The 25,065-nt window shown below is 37.6% G+C and overlaps 1 long non-coding RNA gene across 3 annotated transcripts in view; it reads left to right on the forward strand.

The window, feature by feature from the left end:
- Positions 1-1,823: 1,823 nt before the first annotated feature.
- The window catches only part of LOC139035199 (uncharacterized), a 121,884-nt gene continuing 98,642 nt past the window's right edge, over positions 1,824-25,065 (forward strand). For all 3 annotated transcript variants that reach the window (XR_011487805.1, XR_011487806.1, XR_011487804.1), the window contains exons 1-2: positions 1,824-2,186; positions 3,930-4,081. This is a non-coding gene — a long non-coding RNA (uncharacterized lncRNA). The remainder of the gene's footprint in view (positions 2,187-3,929; positions 4,082-25,065) is intronic.

The raw sequence follows: 25,065 nt of genomic DNA on the forward strand, positions 1-25,065 counted from the left end.
GGCACTAAATGAATGGGAGTTTTTTAGTTAGTTGCTTCTTTACATAGACCTAGAGTTCCTTGGATTTAGGACCATCTCTAAGTCTTCTAAGGTGACTGCTGCAGTGCCTGGAAGGGTAGAGGCAGAGCCCACACCCACATGATAAACTGCACTGAAGTTAATGATTAGTTAATCATTCAATCAATTGACCAACTTCTTGAGCAGAAAGAAAGAGGCAAAGTAGAATAGCACCCTTCTGAAAAAGAATTAGAACAATAAACAAAAAGTCTAAGCATTGGCTGGTTTTTTTTTTTGCTAGAATTCTTTGCATAATAATACAATTTATACCAATAATAATAATAGTTATCACTCAAGGACCTACTACATCCCAGAAGCTGTGTCAGATTTATATAAGTATTTATATAAGTATTATCTCATTTAATTCTTAGAAGATATGGGTAATTTTTTTTTTTTTCCTGTTTTAGAGGTGAAGAGCTTGAAATTCAAAGTTACTGCTATGAAATGCAAAGATACAATCTGGACAGAGGTTTGTTTCCCTTTAGTTCACATGCTTTTCCAAAATGCCAAATATGGAATTTTTCCAGGAAAACAAGAGATTCCTACATCTTTTAAAATACCGCTGATTCTTTCACATACTTTGTGTAGGTACATATTTACAGCAGTTTAATGAGCTTTTATAAATTATTACACGCTTAAAAACATACTCTGCCCTAAACAAAGTTATTTTTATAAAATTATCAAGTGTACATCTAAGAATTGGAAGCCAAATAAGGTAACCATTAGCCACATTGCTACGGTTAGATTTGTTTTACGGAGATGTGTGTGTGTGTGAGTGTGTGTGTGTGTTACCCACCATATTAAGAGATCTCAATTCTTGAAATTGATAATTATTTTCCATTTATCTCCAGGGTTAAATAAAGAAGAAGTCCTCAAAACACATCATTTATATTGTAAGCTAGCTTATGCCCTATATGATGAAAGACAAATTGAGAAACATTGCAATGTTGTATGCAGGCCTCAATTTTGGGTGCTATTTATTGGAACTGCATGTAACCTTGTTATGATATTATCCAAATAAATGATAGTATAGAGAAGTAGAATAAAATACTAAGCATAGCTTGTTCTTTACCTAAGTTCACCCTGGAAGATGTTTCCTTCTATTTCTTATTACAACTTCTTAATTTAGTTTATGCTTATGTAATTATTTGTTTATTTCATAAAGAAATTTACCAGTAAAATCACTAATTTTTAAGAAGAAACCAAATTTATCTCAGAGACTCTGCCAATGTGTGATGTCTTCTAACACTGGCCAAAAATAGCAGTCGACTAATTTTGAAATAACTCTTTTCTCTGTAGAATTCTTGATGCTATTCTCATTTGCCCTCTTTTCTTGAATCCTCCACCTTCAAACTCCCACCCCGGAAAAAAAGAAAAACAGATTACAGTAAATTTTGGCAAGGAATTCAATTTGCATCATTTTCTTAGAAGTCACGTGCTTTGGATTTCCTCTTGTTTATGATATATTAAAATGCCTTCCAGATGTTTTTAATTATAAAAAAAAAATCTTCAAGAAAGCAGAGTAATCCACAATAAAATTTCCTCTTTTTTTAATGGCCAATAAATTAGTATATCCCAGCTTATCAAACTGCCCCATAATTCTGAGGATGACCTCTTTAAAGAAGGTCAGGCATTGAGTTAGACAGCTAGATTTGGGCAGATACAGAATTTTACCAAGAACACTTTCAGTTCCTGTTTCCAATTGAGGCTGCTCCCTGCCTGGGGCCTAGCCCGATGTAAAAGCCCATTGGCTGGAACTGCTTAAATGTCCCACACAAATATAAACACCTCCACAGTGTTGAGAAGATGAAAGGCACAGCTTATTGATATTGTATATGCTAACGTTTGGATGTGGGACAGGAAAGACAGCCTTTAACTGCTGGTATGCAGTGCTGAATCTGGGCTGCATGAAGAGGTTTTCATTTACTGATGTTGGATGTGTGCCCAGATTGCCATAGTAGAATTTAGGAAAAAGCACAGTAAAGAGAAGAACCACAGAATGGTTTGGGGAACATCCACATGAGGCAGAAGAACAAATACATCTGAAGACTGTTTCCAGAAATGAAAGGACTAACCACTGGGGAACAGTTGTGAGCCCCCCAAATCCCAACCTGGCCCTCTACTTGAAGGTAACTGTCTGTTCATCCTAATTTTCATTCAGAGTAATAGTAAGACTGTAATTCAGCTGAAAGGGAAAGAGAGAGCGGGCAGGGCAGGGCAGGAAGAAACCTTAGCTTGCTTTGCCTGTTGTTTTAAGCTTAGCAAGGAAAATAAATGTGTTTTTCTTTTACTAATGTTACCAAAAGAGAAAGAGCTTTGTGGATTAGAGACATGGTGGCTTTTTAAAATGTATCTGCTAATTATCTCTCATGTGGGACAGACCAGGAAACTTTGAGGGCATAGAGATTTTGTGACTCACAATGTAAATTTAAATTTGAATGGGTCATTGATTCACTCACTTCATAGAACATTTTCTGATAATTAACTCTCTCATCACTCTACTTCACCCCTTCTCTTTGTTTGTAACTTTAGCATATTTGCAAATATGTGTAAATGATAACGGCTTTGGAGAGGTAGTTCATCAAAATAGGTGTCTGCAGGGACATGGAGCTTGAGGAAATGTTAAATAAAGAAAATCAGACACTGTGACATGTACAAACTAGTCACACAATCCATATTTATTGAACTCCCATGTTATACAAAAAAAAAAGAAAGGATCCTATAGAAGGGAAAAATTGAAAGAAGTTTCACTGAATAAGAGTGAATGGATCAACAGGAAAGCTATGGAACTACCATGGAGGTCTTCCAGCTCAAAGATTAGGAGACTGGAATTTGCAGGAAAGAACAGGAGGACTGAATATGTGTTTCAAAGGCAGAGAGGAAAATAAAATAGATCACCAGTAAGTCAAGGACAGTTACCTGGCTACAGGCATCTAAAGACTTGAGTTTTGTAGACATGCACAAAATAAATTCCAGATGGGGTCAAAATGTTATTATTTGTTTCTGCAGTCAAAATATGCCTATTAGTGACGAGCAGAAGATACCAGGACAAAGGAATACAATGTGGGATTATTTATTAACAGCAGCATTGTCTGTAGTGACAGCACTATAGTAAGAAAGGAAGGATGAAGGAAAGTATAACTAATGACCATTCTTTATAACTACTTGATGCAATTTGAGTTGAAAATTTAGAAGAATCTCTGCAACAGTGTCGCATTTGAGAGAAGAACAGATCAACAGATGATACCATGCAAAATAGGGCAAATTAGGAAACTTCCATCCTCACTGAAATGATGAGGCTTTTGTAGTTACCAAATAGCATCAACCCAATGAATGGAGGTAAAGATTGAGGAGCTCAAGAACTGAGCTTAGTAAACATTTCATGGATTCTTTACCACTCTGCTACCTACCTGGGAAGCCCTTAGCAAACATTTACTTCTAATTTATTTCGACTTAGCCAGAAATATGCCTGATTCCCAGGTGTGCTGGTGGTAAAGAATCTGCCTGCCAATGCAGGGGATGCAAGAGACATGGGTTTGATTCCCGGATAAGGAAGGAAACAGCAAAGCTGGAGTAGGAAACCTCAAACCACTTCAATATTTTTGCCTGGAAAATTCCATGGACAGAGGAGCCTAGTGGACTACAGTCTACGGGGTCGCAAAGAGTCAGACATGACTGACTTACTGAACACACAATACGCACAGGCAGAAATATGGGAACTACTAAAGAAGCAAGGATTATCAGTTACTGTGGAGCAAGAATTCTCTTAGCTATTCTAGCCAGATAATGCACTGGCTGATGTGGCTTCAACCAAATTTCATCTCTTTTAGATGTAGGAAGCCCACTCTAATCATTCGAACTTTCAACTTTAGGAGGAAACCAAATGGAACAGTGAAAGAACAACTCCCAGCCCTTCCTCCTGCTAAATCAGAGCTGTATTCCACAGAGAGAAATAGCCCAGCCAGATCACTCTCGTGTACAAACAGTATTCCTTGTGTTCCCCAGTGCATGGTCCTTGCCCTAGGTAAGTTTATTGTTTTGCATTCCAGGTATGTTCTACTCAGAAATAACCTGATAATAACCTTTGCTATCTCTTTCTTCTCTTCTCCCTTCCTCTCAACCTTGCTCTCTCCATTCTAGGTGCACTGGTTTTCTTACCACTCATGGAATGCACCAAGCATACTGTTATTTTTAGATTCTCTTTGTCTATATATTCTTATCCTAGATATCTTCATGGTTCAAACTTTCTTCCTTGGATATCTGTTAAAACGGGTTCAGGATAGCTCCACTCCCTACCCCCAATCTTGTTCATGCTGCTTTATTTGTCTTTAGATAATTTATCACCAGGAGGCAAACTATATAATCTTTAGGCTTTTTGTTTGTTTCTGCCACTTGAATGTAAACTCCATGAAAGCAAGATATTTGTCTATTTTGTTCATTATTAGTCTCCCAAGCCTCAAACTGTGGCTGGCTCTTAGTAGGTACTCAATAAATATTTGTTGACTATATGAATAAGTACCCAAGGAAAAGCACAAAATGCATTTGGACCACAGTGGTGAAAGGCAGTATCAGATGACTCATAATTAAGTATCTTTCAAACTGCCTTTTTGTACATTCACACCCACACAATAGTCTTTTAATTCTTATAAATCATTCAGCTAGTTTCTAAGATAGAGGATACTCAGTTAAAGTTGAAGTTTAGATAGGCAATGAATATTTTCATTATAAGTAAATTGCTTGCATTTTTTAGGGAAAAATTATACCAACTTTTTCTTCATTATTTATATGAAATTTAAATGTAACTAGGCACCCTATATTTTATCTGGTAAGCTTATGCTGTAGGGAGCAACATAATGAAAGAGAGTTGTGTGAGATTCTTCAGAATTTATATAACTAATGTAAGACATATCAATCAGGGGGATGGCATACCACAATTCATACATACATCTCTGGCCTTCATAGCTTTGGGGCAGGTTAAGGGTACTGATCTCATAGTCACACCACTCAGGGAGGTTCATTTATTTTTTTCACTTAAAAATCATTCTTGACCAATTATTTTGCAGTTTTTGAGAATCCTAAAATGTATTTAATGTTGGTGTTGCTTTTTTGCTCACCACATTCTCTCCAAAATTTCACAGAGGTCTTCGTCCTAAGTGATTCACAATGCATTATGGTGGCTATTTGGCTTTCTTGCTATCTTCTTATCAAATCTAACTTCTAATTCAAAGTTATTTATCTGGGGCATATTTCTTTAGTACTAATTATTAGCATTAATGTGGACAAGTGACTGGATTCACTTTTAATAGGCTATAATTTTAAAATGATAATTGTATTGAAATTAAAATAACTACAAAATAGTAAAATGATTTAAGATAAATAGAAGCATGGCTTAAATGATCCTGACAAAACAAGAATGTTTAGAAGCTAAAGAGATGCTTTCACAAGGCTTAAATGTAAAACTATGAAGTTGTAAGATTCTTAATAACTTTTTAAAATTATAAATTAATTTTAAAAAAATTATTTCAAATTGTGTGCACAAAGTGTTATTAATATTTTAAGTTGCACTATTTCAAAATGCCTGCTTTAAAGATTCACAGAAGTGCAGTGGCCTTGTATAGGACTGTCTCTGACCTCAGAGGCTTAGAAGTACTTTGAGAGGTAGTGTGCAAAGAAGTCAAACAGTCACAAGAAAATTGCTCACTGTGCTGTCAAGTTTGAAAACCAAAAAACTCGAAGAATGGAACAGTTGGAAAGCTTCACTGGGAAATGGGGGCTTAATTTGTGCCTTGGAGGATGGACTGAGGGACTTCCCAGGTGGTGGCACTCGTAAAGAACCTGGCTGCCTATGGAGAAGATGTGAGGCTCAAGTTCAAACCCCAGGTCGGGAAGATCCCCTGGAGGAGGGCATGGCAACCCACTCCAGTATTCTTGCTTAGAGAAGAATCTCATGGACAGAGGAGTCTGTTGGTCTACAGTTCATAGGGTCGCACAGTGTTGGACGTGACTAAAGCAACTTAGAATGCACACACAGGATCGGCTGGGAATGTATTCTTGGAGAGGAAGATGAATGTAAGGTCAAGGAATAAGCAGTATGCACAAAACTTTGTAGAGGAAAATAAGAATAAAAGTTGGAAGAGCCAGAGAACAAGGAAAAAATAGAAATACTTCTATTAGGAATTGCTGGGACATGATCAGGAATAAGAAACATTAGTCATATTAGTCAGAATCTTAAGGGCCATAACACAGAATTTAAACTTAGTGTCCTGGCGTATACAACCATCGTATATATGCCCATGGCAAAAGTCAGCTCAGCAAAACTGGCTCAGGATATGTATATACCCTCCCACCCAAACTCGGAGGACAGTAATTGGCATTTTCATTTTTTGAGCGTATCTTTAAGGAAAGTTGTCTTCCTTTACAGATTTTCTAGCTTGCAGAGTTATTTCTACTCAGAATGAAGCTCCATGTACTTCTGTCTGTGGGTACAAATCAATACTTAGGTTTCTGAGAATCTCAAGTGGGTCGGTGGCTTTGTGACCAGAAGGAAAGTCTAGTTTGATCCCGCATCCTCAGCACAGGCAGGTCCCCCATTGGACAGCCACAGGGGTTCGGCCGATGCCACAGTCCTCAGATCAGGCACCAAGATTACTTTCCAAGTGCTAATCTAAGACCAGGCACACTGTTCAAAGAGATGTCACTTTGGTGCCATTCTCCCCAATGGAAGACAGAGGCATTTTTGTGAGATATATTTTTGCCAGCTCTTCCATCAGAGAATATTTATTTGTTCATTAATTTATTTTATGAACATTGTACAAGTTACACAGTACAGTACCTTCTGATCATTTATTGCCCAGATTTACACTCTGTGACTTGATAGAAAGTGCAGCTCTGGAATAGAGTTCTCTCGCTCCCCGTGTAAGCAGTTGTGCTGCGAATCACAGGATAAAGACATTCTTTTTGGACACTGTAATTAGCACTTGTCTTATTTATACATCTCCTTTAACACTGTGTCCCTTTTAAAAATATTTTATTTCAAAATGGCTTGCAAGGAAATAGCTTGGCATGGATAAGAAAAAAAAAAGAAGAAGAAGAAGAAACAACAAACCACTGATAAATTCATCTTTAAAAACCACAGTACAGAAATTACAAGAGTAAGTTAACATTTTATGTCTTAATCTCCTAGCACCATTGTTCACACTTACTGTTTCTTGCAGAATATTCAAAGCGTATTTTTTCCCAGTAGACCAACTCTTTTTTGTTCACACCTTGGAAATGTTTTGCTTGTATTAAATAGCACTATTATGTTCTCAGGCACCTATATTTTGTAGGCCCAGCCTTAGTAAAATGACTGGTCTATATGGTTTTCCTCTTCTATTATTTATTTTATCTCCAACTCTTCTTTCAAACAATTACTAGTTACCAAAAGATTTATTAAATTCCTCACCAAAGTTTCCCTACTAAATGCAAAGTGGGATTCTGCCTCTAGCAGAGCAAGATGCAGTCACTCAACAGTCCAAAGATTTCTTTTCTTAATTCTTAAATGTTTCCCTTCCTCCATCCCTTGTGAAGATAGGTGAGAAAAGCAATTGCCCCCACCACTTAATGCATCACAACTCAGAAACTCACTCCATCCTTGTAATTTTGAATCCCAGCCCAGCTGGCGGTTCCTGGATTTCAGACTCTGAATATGAGTTCAGCACTTTTAAATCAATCACTCTGAACAGTATTTCTGTCAAATGGAAATCTTTTCTTCTTTGGCAGAAAGGCTTTCCTGATTTCAACTGCAGCCCTGGAGAACTGAACAGTGTCATAAATGAAACCAGGATGTAGGAGAAAAATTAAACTAGATATAATTTTCTAACGTTGTCATTGGAAGAGTCTTGTTCCATTTACTGTTCAGTAAGATGAAGGCACCTCTGTAGCCTGTGAGATTTTTCAAACAGTTCCCTCATTCCTGGCGAATGGGTTACTACAGTTTTACTAGCAAGGGGTTACTTGGAATAGGTGGAAGTGGAAGGAGAAATGAAATACTCCTTGGGTTATATTTCCCAAACTTAAAATTCTCCTTTCAATTATTAAAACACATTTAGAATTAGTTGTTTCATAAATTTTTCTCGTTATTGCTCTTAGCAGGTTATGTCCTCCTCTGAACGTCCTGTTGGTGGTGGTGGGATTGATGAGACAATATGGAATCCTTTTGGCTTAGCTATTTTTGTAGCTGTAAAAATAATACCTCTTCCTCCATTTTCCTTGGACAAGCTTTAATATCAAGCCTTAAAAATAAAGAAAAAATGTCAAAGCTCTGAAAATGATATAAAAACCCAAATCTCTTTGGAGCCTTAAATAATAATAACAAAAAAAGTTTATAAATTTTACTTTTCACAGAGTGCTATTCTTGACTCTTCACATATACCTTCTGTGACTACATGATCCATTGGGCCCAAGCATCAGTGTAATACAGAAATTAATGTTCCCTACATGCTCAAACTTTTACTATGCTCTTTATTCTATGTATACATGCATCTCCTTTTATATAAAATAATGTAAAATATATACAGAAAGAGAGACTATAAGATTTATTAAGAAACATCTGTGGAGAGGTGCTAATTTTTAACACCAAATTACATAGAAAGAAATCTATAAATGTCATTCCCTGCCAGTTTTTATACAATGACTATGTTTCCTATATGTTAATTTGCTCACAGTCCCCTAAATTTTCAATATAATCTCTTAGATACTTTGAAATTATTGTATCTATAGACAACCATTGATTTATGGACATTAAATAAGAGATTTTCAAGCTCTCAGTTACATTGGAGTTGGTAGTTACAAAGAACTGTGAATAGTGAATAAAAAAGATTTAAACACAAATGAAGTTGAGCATAGTGGACAAATTTATGGGAAAATTTGGAAATAAGTACATTCATTCATTCAATATTCATTCAACACATATTTATTGTTTACTATTATTGAATATTGAGTGCCAGGTACTATGTTAGCTATTGAAATTCAGTGGTAAGAAACAGAGACTTGGTTCCTGACTTCATGAGTTCAGGACATTGGCCTCTGAAGCAGGAAGGCAAAGTTCTTGAATCCTTTAAAGAAACGTTGTTGGACTCCATTACTACAGAATTCTGAAAGCACAGCAATAAGAAAGGATCTCTAAGGAGCGGCCGTATAAGAGGTGTACTTCAAGTGAACAGCTAAGAAAATTATACAAAGTTTGAGATAAATAGCAACTTGAGGATCAAATATCCCAGCCTCATTACCCAAATGAAACCCATGTTTATATTTACACCAGTGGTCAATGGCTGAGTGGAGTCCAGGACCCACCTCTCTCTCTCTCTTTTTTTTTTTTCCAGAACCTATATCTCTTGACATCCAGGAAAATACTTATCAAATGAGTGCTCTTCGAATATTTTTATAATAAACTTCCACTCCTGAGTGTGTAAGAAAGAAAGTGTTATGCATTGAATTGTGCCGCCTAATTCATATGCTGAACTCTTCGTCGTCTGTACCTTAGAATGTGACCTTATTTGGAAAAGGAGTCATTTTAGATGTAATTAGTTAAATTAAGATAATGCCTGGAATTGAGCTGCAGGAGTTGCTTGTATATTTTTGAGATTAATTCTTTGTCTGTTGCTTCGTTTGCTATTATTTTCTCCCAATCTGAGGGCTGTCTTTTCACCTCGCTTATAGTTTCCTTTGTTGTGCAAAAGCTTTTAAGTTTCATTAGGTCCCATTTGTTTATTTTTGCTTTTATTTCCAATATTCTGGGAGGTGGGTCATAGAGGATCCTGCTGTGATTTATGTCGGAGAGTGTTTTGCCTATGTTCTCCTCTAGGAGTTTTATAGTTTCTGGTCTTACATTTAGATCTTTAATCCATTTTGAGTTTATTTTTGTGTATGGTGTTAGAAAGTGTTGATGACTGTGGCTTTGTAGTATAGTCTGAAGTCAGGCAGGTTGATTCCTCCAGTTCCATTCTTCTTTCTCAAGATTACTTTGGCTAGTCGAGGTTTTTTGTATTTCCATACAAATTGTGAAATTATTTGTTCTAGTTCTGTGAAAAATACCGTTGGTAGCTTGATAGGGATTGCATTGACTCTATAGATTGCTTTGGGTAGTATAGCCATTTTGACAATATTGATTCTTTCAATCCATGAACACGGTATGTTTCTCCATCTGTTTGTGTCCTCTTTGATTTCTTTCATCAGTGTTTTATAGTTTTCTATGTATAGGTCTTTTGTTTCTTTAGGTAGATATACTCCTAAGTATTTTATTCTTTTTGTTGCAATGGTGAATGGTATTGTTTCCTTAATTTCTCTTTCTGTTTTCTCATTGTTAGTGTATAGGAATGCAAGGGATTTCTGTGTGTTAATTTTAGATCCTGCAAATTTACTATATTCGTTGATTAGCTCTAGTAATTTTCTGGTAGAGTCTTTAGAGTTTTCTATGTAGAGGATCATGTCATCTGCAAACAGAGAGTTTCACTTCTTCTTTTCCAATCTGGATTCCTTTTACTTCTTTTTCTGCTATGATCCAATCAAAATGGGCCAAAGAACTAAACAGACATTTCTCCAAAGAAGACATACAGACGACTAACAAACACATGAAAAGATGCTCAACATCACTCATTATCAGAGAAATGCAAATCAAAACCACAATGAGGTACCATTACACGCCAGTCAGGATGGCTGCTATCCAAAAGTCTACAAGCAATAAACGCTAGAGAGGGTGTGGAGAAAAGGGAACCCTCTTACACTGTGGGTGGGAATGCAAACTAGTACAACCGCTATGGAGAACAGTGTGGAGATTTCTTAAAAAACTGGAATTAGAACTGCCATATGACCCAGCAATCCCACTTCTGGGCATACACACCGAGGAAACCAGATCTGAAAGAGACACGTGCACCCCAGCGTTCATCACAGCACTATTTGTAATAGTCAGGACATGGAAGCAACCTAGATGCCCATTAGCAGACGAATGGATAAGGAAGCTGTGGTACATATACACCATGGAATATTACTCAGCCATTAAAAAGAACTCATTTGAATCAGTTCTAATGAGATGGATGAAACTGGAGCCCATTATACAGAGTAAAGTAAGCCAAAAAGATAAAGACCAATACAGTATACTAACGCATATATATGGAATTTAGAAAGATGGTAACAATACCCTATATACAAAACAGAAATAGAGGCACAGATGTACAGAACCGACTTTTGGACTCTGTGGGAGAAGGTGAGGGTGGGATGTTTCGAGAGAACAGCATCAAAACATGTATATTATCTAGGGTGAAACATATCACCAGCCCAGGCTGGATGCATGAGACAAGTGCTTGGGCCTGGTGCACTGGGAAGACCCAGAGGAATCGGGTGGAGAGGGAGGTGTGAGGGAGGATCGGGATGGGGAATACATGTAAATCCATGGCTGATTCATGTCAATGTATGACAAAAATCACTACAATATTGTAAAGTAATTAGCCTCTGACTAATAAAAATAAATGAAAAAAAAAAAGATAATGCCTGGCTGGCATAGGATGGGCCCCTAATCCAATATGTCTGGTATCCTTGGATAAAGAAGAAATTTGAAATCTGATATATGGGTACACACAGGGAGAATCCCATGTCAAAATAGGAGTTACACTGTCAAAAACCAAGGAACTACCAGAAGCTAAGAAACAGGCCTGAGACAGATCCTTCCCTAGTGCCTTCAGAGGAAGCAGGAATCTGTTGACACTTTGATCTCAGATTTATAGCCTCCAAAACTGAGAGAACAAATTTCTGTTGGTTAAGTCATAGTTTGTGATACTTTCTTACATAAATTCTAGGAAACTAATACAGAGGGCAGTTCCATTTGAGGTTTACTCAGTTTGCTTTTTCATTCATTTACTTATTTATAAAATAAATATTTATTGAGTACCTGCTATGTGCCAAGTAATGCACAAATCATCGGGAACACAAAGATGAATAATACCCAATCAACTATCCTCAAAGTACTAAATAATTATATTGCTGGGTTCCTCCCACCCCAGTCTGGGGTCCACTTCTATCTGTGTGGTTCTTTCCCAATAAGTATGATTTATTCCTCCAATTGACTCTGAAAGACTAGATTCCACTTCTATCTTGGGCCCAGCCTCTTCACTGGAAATATATGAAACTATTGCTTCCCAGAAGTAGTATCTCTCTCCAACCAGTGAGTCATGGACCAGGGTGGAATCCAGGCCAGTGACAGTCCCTTAGTGTGCTATTAAACCAAGCATCTCACATGTCCCCACCAGAGGAGCACAGGGAGGCAGGCACTGAGTCCCTGTCATGCTTTATCAGGGCTATAAAGTAAGTATTTAAAATTTTAAAGTTTTCAAATGAAATATACAAAAGTGGATTATTTAGCAGTTTATCAACTTTACCCTTCTGTGGCACAGGGAACAGACAATAAAATTGTTCAAAGGAGGCTTCAAAGCTACTTTCTGCCATTTTATTGCAACTTTAAAGAGGACTGAAAACAAGGCCCGTGGTAGGGCCCTGGCTGGCTCTGTGCTACCACTCCTGAGAGCGCCTGTGTATTCCTACAGCTGATGCTACTGGAGTCAGGCCCTCTCTGCCCTCACTGGACCACGTGGTCACGGCTTCCAGAGCTGTCTGTGACAACCAGAAACCAGAGGAACTGCAGGAACTCTGGTCCACCGAGCAAACAGTGGAGCAAGTTGCCATGCACTTGTCCCTGCTTCACAATTACCTGTTCCCTACCTCCATTTCCCAGTAACTGTCTGCCCCAAATGTCCCTGTCCCAATGACACAGCAGCCACTTTCATGCAGAGGACAGTAAGAACAAATTTAAAAGGAACACAAAATTATAAGGTTATATCCCTTCAGTCTTTTCCCTTTCTGAGTGTGTTAGGAGTCTCACATATACACTTACAGGAAAAGAGGGAAACAGTGTATTTCTCCTGAATTTTGAGGAACAGCCATGCTATTTATGGGCTTCCCAGGTGGAGCTAGTGGTAAAGAACCTGCTGCCAATGTAGGAGATATAAAAAGATGTGAGTTTGATCCCTGGATGGAGAAGATCCCCTGGAGGAGGACATGGCTTCCCACTCCAGTATTCTTGCCTGGAGAATCCCATGGACAGAGGAGCCTGGCGGGCTATACAGTCCATAGCATTGCAAAGAGTCGAACACGACTGAAACAACTGAGTGAACGAGCAAGTGGCACTACTTATGCTTCTAGAAATCTCACTGGGAAAAGCCTGAAAGATGAACTTTTAAGTAAATTTATGAGGGTCTTACTGTCCATGGTGTTAGTACAGTTGCTATTTTTTACTTGAGGCCAATTCCCTTTAAATCTCACCTTTTTATCTAGAACAATAAAATATAGGCTTATAACATCCAGAGTATCTTTTAGACGGCAAAAAAGGAGCCAAGAGGTCTAGTGCACCCCAGATCTCTTTAGGGCCTCTTGGCCCTTCTTTATTTTTCTTTTATTGTCTCTTCTCAGCTGCAAGAGAGCATAATGGGAAGCTGAAATATTTTCCCCCATGGGTTTATAGAGGACTTCCTGGAATTAAGTGTCTGCCACACTGGGTACCATCCTCTCACCTGCCAGTCAACATACAGCAATGGGAGCATCGACAGCTGCACCTAGAAAGTAGGTGACCCCAAGTACAATGCAGAGAAAAATCCAGTTTCCAGAAAATGGCTGCGATCACATAAAGGAAAGAAAATTAAGGGAGAGATTATTGTTACGGTTATGTAGTCATTCATTTATTTACTTATCCAAAAATATTTATTGAGCACCTACTATGTGTTGGGTTTATATTACTTTAGGGATGGTATAATGTTGCACAAAAACAAGCATACTTATCATCCCCATAGATATCACAGTTTGATGAGAAGGAGGCATCCATCAAATAATGATGTAAATAAATTAATTAAAAGCACAAGTGTAACTTCTGTGAAGGATAATTATGAGTGATATGTGGGCATAAAATGAGCCAGTTTTACCTAGTCTGGGTAGAGGTAGTGGTGAGAGGGTCTCAGAGAAGCTTGCCTGAGAAAGTAATTATTGAACTAAGGTTTAAAAAAATGGTAGGAATCAATTACACAGCTAGATTGGAGGTGGGGATGGGAATAGAGTCAGGACCATTCCAGGCAGAGTGTAGGAAGAAGTCAAACATCCTGTGCCAAAGGAAGAAGGGCGCAGTTAACTTACCTGAACACCTGGAGAGAAAGGTGTGAAATGAAGCTGGGGTAGTTGGTAGGAGGCAGCCAGTCCATGCAGGGCTTGGCAGGCCCTACTAAAGCTTTGGAAGTGATCCAAAGAGCAATGCAGTGCCACTGAAAGGCTTAAAACACAGAGAGTAACATGAGCAGAAAACCATTGTTCTTGCTAAGATCAGGCGGAATTAGCTGCAACCTACAAAAATTTCATGCTACTCCAAGCCCAGAGTCACATCTCTAGAAATCCAAAATAATCCCAGTTTACCACGGGAATCCTAAAGGCTCAAACTAATTTTATTTTCTTGAACATTGATTGGATAACTTCATATTTTCCAATAAAGGAGATGGCAAATAGCTATTTAGAAATGCAGCAATTTGGACTGCACACCTAGCAAAGATTAGCAACTAATAATAGATTTAGAAAACAAAACGCTCCATTTGGAATATCTCAACAGAGCCACCTGCTAAGAGAACAAGTGAAACTTTTTCACTATATTTCTGTATTACCTTTAATTTGCTTCAATATCTGTCCCCAACTTCTAACACACTATATACTCTAGGCTATCAAAAATAATCAAAAGTGATAATAATATAATTTAAGTTGTTTACTTTCAGAAATAATGAGCTGATTCATAACAACAGAGTAATAACCACACTTCCACGTTACTGGCCAAGAAAACCTGGCTATTACCCAAACTTGGGTAAATCACACCACAAAACACATGTTAATTTTGGCTGCCCCTGCTTACTTAATGAAATGTTTATTTCAAATTATCTGAGCTCCCTGCATTCATTTTTCTCTCGTCTTCAATACACTGTGGATTGAAGGTTCATTTCAAAACTTGAATCTACTCATGCCATTTTGCCTGCTACAAAGCCTTCATTGGCCTTTCGATTGTTTAGGGGCTGAAGGTCAAACTCTGAAACATGGCCATGTACAAGGCCCTCTGTGGCTCAGAGTCTGATAATCTGTAGCCTCACCTGGTACAATGCTCCTGAATATTTTCTGTGCCGTGCACTCCATGGGAGGGAAAGCAGTGCTCTGAACGAAGATTTAGCCCCTCTCCTCAAGAGGAGCATCATTCCAGAGAGAAGTTAAGTTACCATACATGGATTCCATTAATGCTATGTAAATGGGCAATTTTTTACAGGGTAAATGCAGGATGCCCGCAGAACACATATGACCAACACTTAATCCAGGCTCATAGAACCTGAGAAGTTTTTCTGAATTTGGCATCATCTAACATGCAGCTTCAGAAGTGACCTACACAATTTAAAACTTCATTATATACAGTCTCTCTTTTTTTTCTTCTGTGGTATAATTTTGTTTCCCAAATCATATTGAAAACTGCTTGAAGGCAAAGAACATGACTCTGATATATCTTAAACATTGCCCATATAGTGCTGACCACATGGTATGTGCTTCTAAATACATGTTGACCAATTAATAGGACAGTAAATCCTTACTGTGTGGGGCAAGGGAGGGAGTGGGAAAACACTGGATCCACCAAATCAACTCGGAATGAAAAGCATGGTTATGTGGACTGGGCTGGCACAAAGACAAAGCTCTATTGGTACTTAATTTTTTTTTCTCACAATTTAACAGTGATAATGATATAATGACTGTATGATTTAATTGGCAGGTAGGAGCCAGAAAAAGACCTCACTAACTCACACTAATGAGAGGGAGGCCCACTGCAGTCCGACTGAGGTTGCTCTTAGTAATTGATTTTCTATTTTTAAAATATGTGCTTAGTTCCCTCTCGCCAACATACACACGATTTTACTGCAACACAGAATACACTTTGTTCTTTCATTTTGTCAAGTGCAGTTGCATTTTAATTATTTATGATAATACTTAATAGTATATTAGTAAGTGTCCTGTAGTGTGGCATGTAAAAATAATGAAGTCTTAGTAATAGGAGAAGATGATAGAGCTCTCAGCTATTAAATCTTTGCTGAGAAGTGAGGTGAGACTGCGGGGTTCTTTGTGAGAATTGGGGTTTGAAGATTAGGGAAATGAAAATTAGCAAAGTTTTTCTAAATTACACTTATAAAGTATATAGACGGTGATATTTTAAAATGCATTGAATATGACTAATGTGTTTGACTATGACAAATATGTTAAGATACATGTTTCTTTCATGTGGGCTGGTTAGTAGATATTAAGACTTAAAAAAGGGATAGACCTCAGCTGGTTTTCTACTTCATGGCATACTTTTATATGCTTTATTTTTATTTCTGACTCCCACAAAACACATTCTATCTCCAGATTATTAAGAATAATTTGAGCATGTGAAGGTTTTTTAAATTTCAAATTAATCTTTCTTGTGGTTATGGATGGAATTATAATCATTTCCTGAGGAACAAATAAGATAAATGTTTTAAAAGTTATATAACTCTTGACTTTGTAATTTTGTTATTGGTATATTTTACATAGTTTCTTTTTTTTTTTTACTTAAATATTCTGTTACATCCAACTTTCCAATTCTAAATTCCAGAAATAAATTTTACAAGATTCAGTTGAATAAACGTCTGCCAGAGGACTCCACCAAATTCTATGTCCAAGTAGTTCCCCATCCCTCATTCTCTGCAACAGAGCCTTTGTTCTTCTCTACCATTTTAAAAGTGTTTGCCCAGTTACTTTGTCCTGGTAATTGCAAATGTTTCCCAGTCCTTTTAGGGCTTTCTTTGCAGACCATCTCTTCCCTTTCTTTGAACAGCAGCTATTCCTTTCCTTCCAGTTTTGTCCTCATTCCCTTGATCTCTCACAACTCATCCCTCATTCTCTTTAACATCCTCATTCTAATTGGCCCTATTCCCTCACCCACCAGTTTTATGAGTTCTTTTTTTTTCACCTTGTACCACACTCACAGAAGACTGAAAGAAAGGCTTTTATCCTATTACTAGCATATTGAGAATATCTATGTTTTGGGGTTGCACATTTAAAGTGGACAATTTTTATTGTAGAGGTGTAGTTGCTTTAAGTTTGTTGGTGAAAATAAGAATTAAATGCTCACAGTAAGAATCATCATGGAAAGTATGATCTATTATATTATAAAAATAAAAATTCAGAGACAAAGAAGGTCATCTCTATTTTAAGGATGAACACATAAGGCAAACTTGTAAATAAATATAAAAATTATTAACCAAGATGAATATTTTGGCAACTCATTTTTTATTTATGTATTTTGTTTATAAAATGAAGTGGATATATACATGGCTAATTCATTTCAATGTATGACAAAAACCACTGCAATGATGTAAAGTAATTAGCCTCCAATTAATAAAAATAAATGGAAAAAAAATGAAGTGGATATATATAAATATATTTATATATGGAAATAGTTTATAATGACATCAAATAGTTGAAATAACTTATCTGAAAACTTGGTTGTAAGAATTTATGATACCTTTCATGAACAGGGAAAAGATATTCAAGGCATGGTGTCTAAAGAACATGGCTAGCATAGTTAACTTAGGAAATATGACCTATCAGGCTTCCCAAGTCAAGGTCCAGGGCCCCCAGGCCAATGGACAACTCATGGAGGTAGAGAATACAAGATGGTCTATACTTGTGAGAGTTCTTCAAGAGGTTTAGTGATGGTTGCAGTGCCTCTATCATAATACTTGCAATTGGGGCAGATGTTCTGTGAAACAAAACAGTAGAGCAGATTCAGATTCAGGGCTAAGCTATCTCAGAACAGGAATTTTTAAGACAACGGGCAGAAACTCAGAAAGAAGTCAATTAAAGAACTTAGGCACATGAGGAAAAGCATTAATTCAGGTGCTCAGTGGTCATTATGGAGCACTGGATCCTTAGTCTAATTAGTAGCACACAAAACATAAGGGTGCAGTGGTTAGGGCTGGAATGATTAGATTCCACTGAACTGGGGTTGTGCCAGAAAAATATCACCAACTCTGATTCCAAACTGCTTTGGAAACTATGGTGAATGCCACTCCTCAGGAGAAGTAATTAAGAAACACAACTAGATAAGAGAATCAGAAACTGAAGAGCAGCAGTTTCCAAAGTGAAATATCTGCCCATATATCTATCCATTTATGTACACAAATAAATATGCATCTTTGGACAACTATACACATATACCAATATAGCTATTCTCCATCTTGCATCAGAGAATTTTGTGACATAAAGGGTCTAGACTAATCAATAGAAATATCACTCTTTTATATATGAGTGCAAATGCACCCAGACAGCTTTGAAATTTTATATATTCCACATTCTAGTGCTGTCTAGTTTTCAAAGCACACTAGGTACACACTATAGCACAAAGTGGGAAATACTTTTTTGACAACTTTCATTTCTAAGCATTGATGGGCTAGATGACTTGAACACTCTCCCAACAATGGAATATCTATAAATTTTAGAAAAATATATTTCACACATTTTTAATGCATAGGCCAGATCACAAGAAAGTCAGGGGAAACCCCATGGTTCAAAAATAGATAGTAAATTGACCAGCAGTGCAGTGAGCTGGAGCTGATACTTCAATGCTGGTAGGAAAGGGTACTAGTCTCAGCAACCAACCGAAATACCTAGAAGTCCTAACCAGGGAGAGAGTCAAAACTCAGACCTCATTTATAAATCTGGAACCAGACAGCATAGATTTTAAAATCCTTCCCTCTTACATAAGAAAATGATAAATATGCTTTTCTATGTAAATATAAACTCTAATAAGAAAAAAAGTGCATACTTTAGATTTTTAACCTAATGCTTTCTTCAAGTGGGGGCACTTTAAAATTTATACTATCAATGTGAGCAAGGATCCCCTCACAATAAGAAATTTATGTCATAGACCAGGTCTGGGATGCTGTGTGCAAGCAAACATAAAAACATTTATGGAGGAATAGATCTGCAATGTGCTAAATATGATTCTCATAGATAAATTTCTATTCAAAATGAGCTCACAACTTAGACTTCACTAAAAATTTCATGTTAGAAAATAATTCATCATAAACAAGACTGATCACATATAGGAAAAAGGATTATACATTCTACTCTCACATAAATTTAGATACTATAAAATTACTGGGTTTAAAATAACTAGATTTTTAAAAGGCAATTAAAGTATGATAAAAGAATACAACACTCTAAGAAGACTAGGCCACTATGTTAAGAAAGGAAAAATAACATTTTAAAAAATTAAATATAATCATTGAAAATATAAAACTAATGGTCTATTTAAACAAAAGATTAGATCGAGCTAAAGAGAGAATTAGGAAATAGGAATATAGATCTCTGGAAATTAGTGCAGCATAGAAAGATAAAGAGAAAGGTAATATGGTGGAGAGTTTAACAGACATAGAGGATCAAATACAAAAAGTCAAACATGTATTCCAAATGAGTTCAGAAGAACAGTGGGAATGGAGAAATACAATGAAATAAAATATGAAATGATAATTGAGAAATTCTTCCAAAATTGATGTGAATATGATTTGTCAGATTCAGGAAGTACTAGTGGTCTCAGACATGATAAATATAAGTCAATCCATGCTTGGACCATAGAGAAATTTAAGAACACCAAATTTTTTTAAAGTTTATAATAAAACTATAATGATAGAATTATCAATAGCAACACTAAAAGTCAAAAGATACGGAGCAATGCTTTCAGTATGTTGAAACCAAGCAGTCATCAACTAGAACTGTATGGTGTTGTAATCACCACCACATAAGTGGTGTAATCACCACTTACACCAAATGGTGTAAGTATGAAAAACTTTGTTAATCATAGAATGAGGCTATATGGAAAAAGCAGACTCAGAAGCCATTCTGAAAATGACTTGAAGGAGGAGGGAAAGGTAACTGTCTTAATGATGGCTATGTAGTTAGAGGCTGAGGTGTGGATTTCCTTGAATGATCCCAGTTTGCTTGATTTGAACTTTCTGTCTCCACCAAGGGAGGGTGCCTACGTAGCCAGGTAAAGTTATATTATGTCCCTTTGAAGGTGAAGGCAACCTGTGACAGAGTCTGTTGAAACAGGCACAGGATAGATCTAGCCAAATCTAGGACTGAAAAGGACTTATCAGTTGCTGATTGTATGGAGTCAGTAATTTCAATAATATTGAATATGAGAACTACAGTATTACAACTTCCCTGGTGGCTCAGAGGTTAAAGCGTCTGCCTATAATTCGGGAGACCGGGGTTCAATCCCTGGGCTGGGAAGATCCCCTGGAGAAGGAAACGGCAACCCACTCCAGTATTCTTGCCTGGAGAATCCCATGGACGGAGGAACCTGGTAGGCTATAGTCCATGGGGTTGCAAAGAATCGGACATGACTGAGCGACTTCACTTTCACTTTTCACAGTATTAAACTGCAGTAATCCACCCTAGCTGCTATTTATTCTTTCCAGGTTAAAAACAAACTAAATTGGATTTTTAAATAGAAAAATCCAGTGGTGATAAATGCTCTTTCTTTAAATAGGACTTGTATAATATGTTTCAACCCTTGAAAGCCTTATTTTAATTTTTATTGAGTGTTTAAACTATTTTAAATCAGGGATGGGAAAGTGAGGATATCCTTCAGGTCTTTTTGTCAAGCCAATTGAAAGTACCAAAGACTTAATTTAATTTTAATTTATTATCATTGGGTTAGAGTATTTGTGTCCATTATGGGATAGTTTAGGGCAATGAGTAATATGGCTCTGAGAGATTTAAGCACAGCAATAGTTCCAATGTTTAATCTGTGTTATACCAGTGAGTATTCTATTTTATGTTCAATAAATCCCCTAAGATTGAAGGTAGTGTTATGTTTAAATTTAGTTGAATATCCATGTATAACTGTAATTTGAGTCCCAGCAGTGACTTAAGCCATGAAAGTTTGCCAATTGATATATATTACTAGATGTCAAAGTTAATTCAGAACCTTTACTATAGAGGTACCAAGACCAATTACACTCTTTTTGTTGTATAATTTCTTTCAGTAAAATTGAAATTCCAGTTAGGTCAACATATGGAACTCTGTGTCAGTTTTTTGTTTCCTTACCATATATCCAGTCTTCTAAAAATGTATTTATTTGTTTTTTGTGGCTATTATATAACCTCTAGAGTATATGTATAATAATACTAGCACCATCAGGGCTCAGGTTTTCCCTCATGGTAACAGTTGAATTAACCACTTGGCTGTGTCACAGGGTTGTCATAGGTGTTATCCTTATAACCCTCAATATCAGGATATCTTTTTGGTGACTGAGACACAGCAACGTCAAAGGCATTTTTTCGGATCCCAGTGAGACATCTGATTTTCGAAGCATGAACCTCAAATGCCACAGGGTGAATATTCTTATGAGTGTTCACCCAATAGGTCTGTGTACTCCACAAGGCATCGGTCTTTCCCCTGAGAGCTCTGTAGAATGTAAACCAATACTTGGTTAAGAAACAAACCCCAAAACCACAAGGTGAGAGTCATTCCCTTTATCTTAGCATCAGTCAAGACTTATACTGGAGTCAAGAAGACAGTTCAATCTGAGACATTCTAATAGGCCTGTGTTAAGCACCCAACCCTAGGCCACTCTCCAGAGGACCCCAATCCAATATGCTTGCCCTTAAATGCTAATTATCAAAACTTTCAAATTAGGTTCAGGAGGACTCAGCACATATAGTACAAAGAAGCACAGTTCAAAGTGCAAGCTTGCCAGCAAGAAGCTCCACACTAAAAGAACACGCTAGTCAGCAGGCAGCAGCGCCATTTATCAAGAAAAGAAATACCTTTGATGGCAAAGTTATTGCCTAGATACCTTGCTTACTGCACTGATTATTGTGTGACTCCTCAAAGAGAGACTGGATCTATCCCAACCCCAAATTTAGTTCAGATGTTGAAATGAATGTTGCACAGACACTAGGAGGATATGGAGAGCTTTATTAGTCTCATAATGAGGCATTTTGGAGAATGCAGGGCAGGTTCCCACGAGGGTCCAAACATGGCTTGAGAGCAAAGAGCAGTAAATGGCTTAGGGTTCATGGTGGTTATGGACTGGATATGGCATCAGGGTCCTCTTACTTGCATCACATTTGCATGGTTTGAGCTTCGTGTTCACATTTGCACTGTGTGAGCTTGCTGTTGGCTCCAAAAGAAGGAGCACCCAGGCTTTCTTATTTATTAGCTTTCCCAGATGTACAGCAGAGAGAGAGGGGAAAGTGGTGGAGCTTGAAAGGAGTCAGCAGTCAAGCACCAAATATGGACCCAAATTCAATTACATATGCTTACTTAATTATTATTAAAAGTGGGGATAAAATAAAATATTCTTATGAAGCAATAGCTGAGTTTATCTTGATGAAGGATGTACATCAAATCAAACATAAAGAAGTTCAGAGGAAGGTCGGAGATATATGATGGAACGTTGAGTCAAATAGAAGGAGAATGGTGGTAATGGTAAAAGCTATGATGACTGCCAGCTCTTTTCCAGTCCACTAAAGTTGTTTAAACTCGTTGACTTATTTGATAACATTTATAGAGCACTATTTTAGTTGCTGACGTTGTAACAGTATACAAGGTAAAGTGTGTCCCAGATCTCCGGGACTTTACCTTCTGGAGAAGAGAAAGCTAAGAGCATTCAGCTGACTGCTGTGCTGCTGCTTCAAGTTCTTGTGGTCTCAGCATCATATTCTGTTGGTTCCCATGCTTTGACTTTACAGGTTATTCACCTCAGGTGCTGCTGCACATCTATTGCTCTGCTACTTCCCACAAAACAAAGTGTGCTGGGGATCAAGTTCACAGAGCCTCAGGTTTCTACCCCGAGTCAGGTGAGAGGGCAACTCAGTTCCTGAAACAACCACCAAACACTTTAAGCTGGGATTCAAAACTCTCTTGAAGTCACCGAAACATCTATGGATGAACAAGCAATGCTGAAGTTCCTGTGCTGTGTGCTTAGTCGTGTCTGACTCTTTGCAACCCAATGGACTGTAGCCCACCAGGCTCCTCTGTGCATGGGATTTTTCAAGCCAGAATACTGGAGTGGGTAGCCTATCCCTTCTCCAGGGGATCTTCCCAACCCAGGTATCAAACCCAGGTCTCCCGCAATGCAGGTGGATTCTTTTTTTTTTTTAATTGGAAGCTAATTACTTTATAGTATTGTGGTGGTTTTTGCTATACATTGACATGAATCAGTCACAGGTGTTCATGTGTCTCCCAGTCCCAAACCCCCCTCCCACCTCCCTTCCCGTCCCATCCCTCTGGGTTGTCCCAGTGCTGCAGTTGGATTCTTTACTGTCTGAGCTACCAGGGAAGCCCAAAGTTCCTAGTTAAACAATTTAAAATTAATTATTCCTTATTCTGTTCTCCCAAAGAACTTTTTCCTACCTCTTTTTAAGGCTCCCTCCCGCCACCGCCCCCAGTTCATCCTACCCTTTGCCAGCCACTAAATCATAATGCTAAAGATCATGATTACTGAATTTAGAAGATCTAAACTTGATTCCTGGATTGCTTCTTTATTGGCTATTGCTCTTAGGAAAAATGACTTAACTTTTCTCAGCCTCAGATTCCTTTTCAACAAAAAGGGAACACTAATAGTACTTAATCACTTAGTGCGGGGAAGATTAAAAGTGACACAGCCTGTTTGAGTTTCACTCAAAGAGTGGCACAAATGACAAAAGCAATGGCAGCAAATATTATTGATCTGTTTCTCCGTTAAAATGTCAGCCTTTCCAGGTGAGAGAATGTCTTATGATCTGCTTGTTAGGTCAACATCCCCTAGCATTGTACTATGTACATGGCCATACATTGATACATGACTCAATCAAATTAACATTTATTTTTAAATTCAAATTCAGATTGAATACTGCCACTGACTGGATTTATTTTCTCTCTGCTTCACATGCCCTTTTTGCTTTATCTCAATGCTGTGTCAGATTTTTTTGTTCTTTAACCTTTTTGTCTTCTAAATCTCAAGAGTCATGAAAGTCCCAAGAAATAGGTGAGAAAAATAAGATTAAAAAATAAAATCTTTCAATAAAGCAAAGTAGTCATGAAATGTAAGTGAAATTTCATTTCAGAACCATACTAGAATAAGGATTGCTAGGCATCAACTTCTAACTCCTTGAATGACTGTCACAGCAACGGGCCTCCCTACCGGTTGCCCAGCAGAGGGTGGGCTAGCATGGAGGTGTGTTGTGTGCAAGGGTAGTGAACTGTAGCACTCGCCTGGGTGAACGTAGACGTCCTTATGTGACTGTGCTCCCAGGGTCTGGCAAACCTATCAGGATGTTCTGTCTCCATGCTGATCTCTTGAGTATAAAGCTTCAAATTCCCCCCACAGTGACTACCACTACCTGATGAAATCAATTAAGCTAGCAGCACTATCTGCTGAAAACTGACTTAGCAAAGACAGAGGGAAGGAAAGGCAGGGTAGCACAGACAAAACAGAAAAACAGGGAACTGGGTTCTGTTCTCACTCTGCTCCTAGAAGCATTAAGTTCCATCTATGTGATCTTTTACTTTGCTTTGAATCACTGCTTCCCCAGTAACTCGGAACGGCCCCCTACCGGGCCCCATTCCTTACCTCACTGAGTGATTACAGTGAATACTGTGGTTAATGGTTTCTGGAAAGACGGTATCTATCAGCATCAGAGTGTACACATTTGGGCCTAAATATTGAGAAACCGTAGGAATGTAATGCAAAGCCTGGGTGTGCCTGCCTGTAGAAAGGAGATCATTAGGATTAATCTTTTACCAAGTGACTAATGAGAAGGGAACGAGGCCCTTTTCTCTCTGACTTGGCAGAGATTTTGTTCAAACTTTCGAACAGGTCTCTTTGGAATGAGGCTGGTCACTGG

This window comes from Odocoileus virginianus, chromosome 5 (assembly GCF_023699985.2).
Source record: "Odocoileus virginianus isolate 20LAN1187 ecotype Illinois chromosome 5, Ovbor_1.2, whole genome shotgun sequence".
Classification (NCBI taxonomy): Eukaryota; Metazoa; Chordata; class Mammalia; order Artiodactyla; family Cervidae; genus Odocoileus; species Odocoileus virginianus.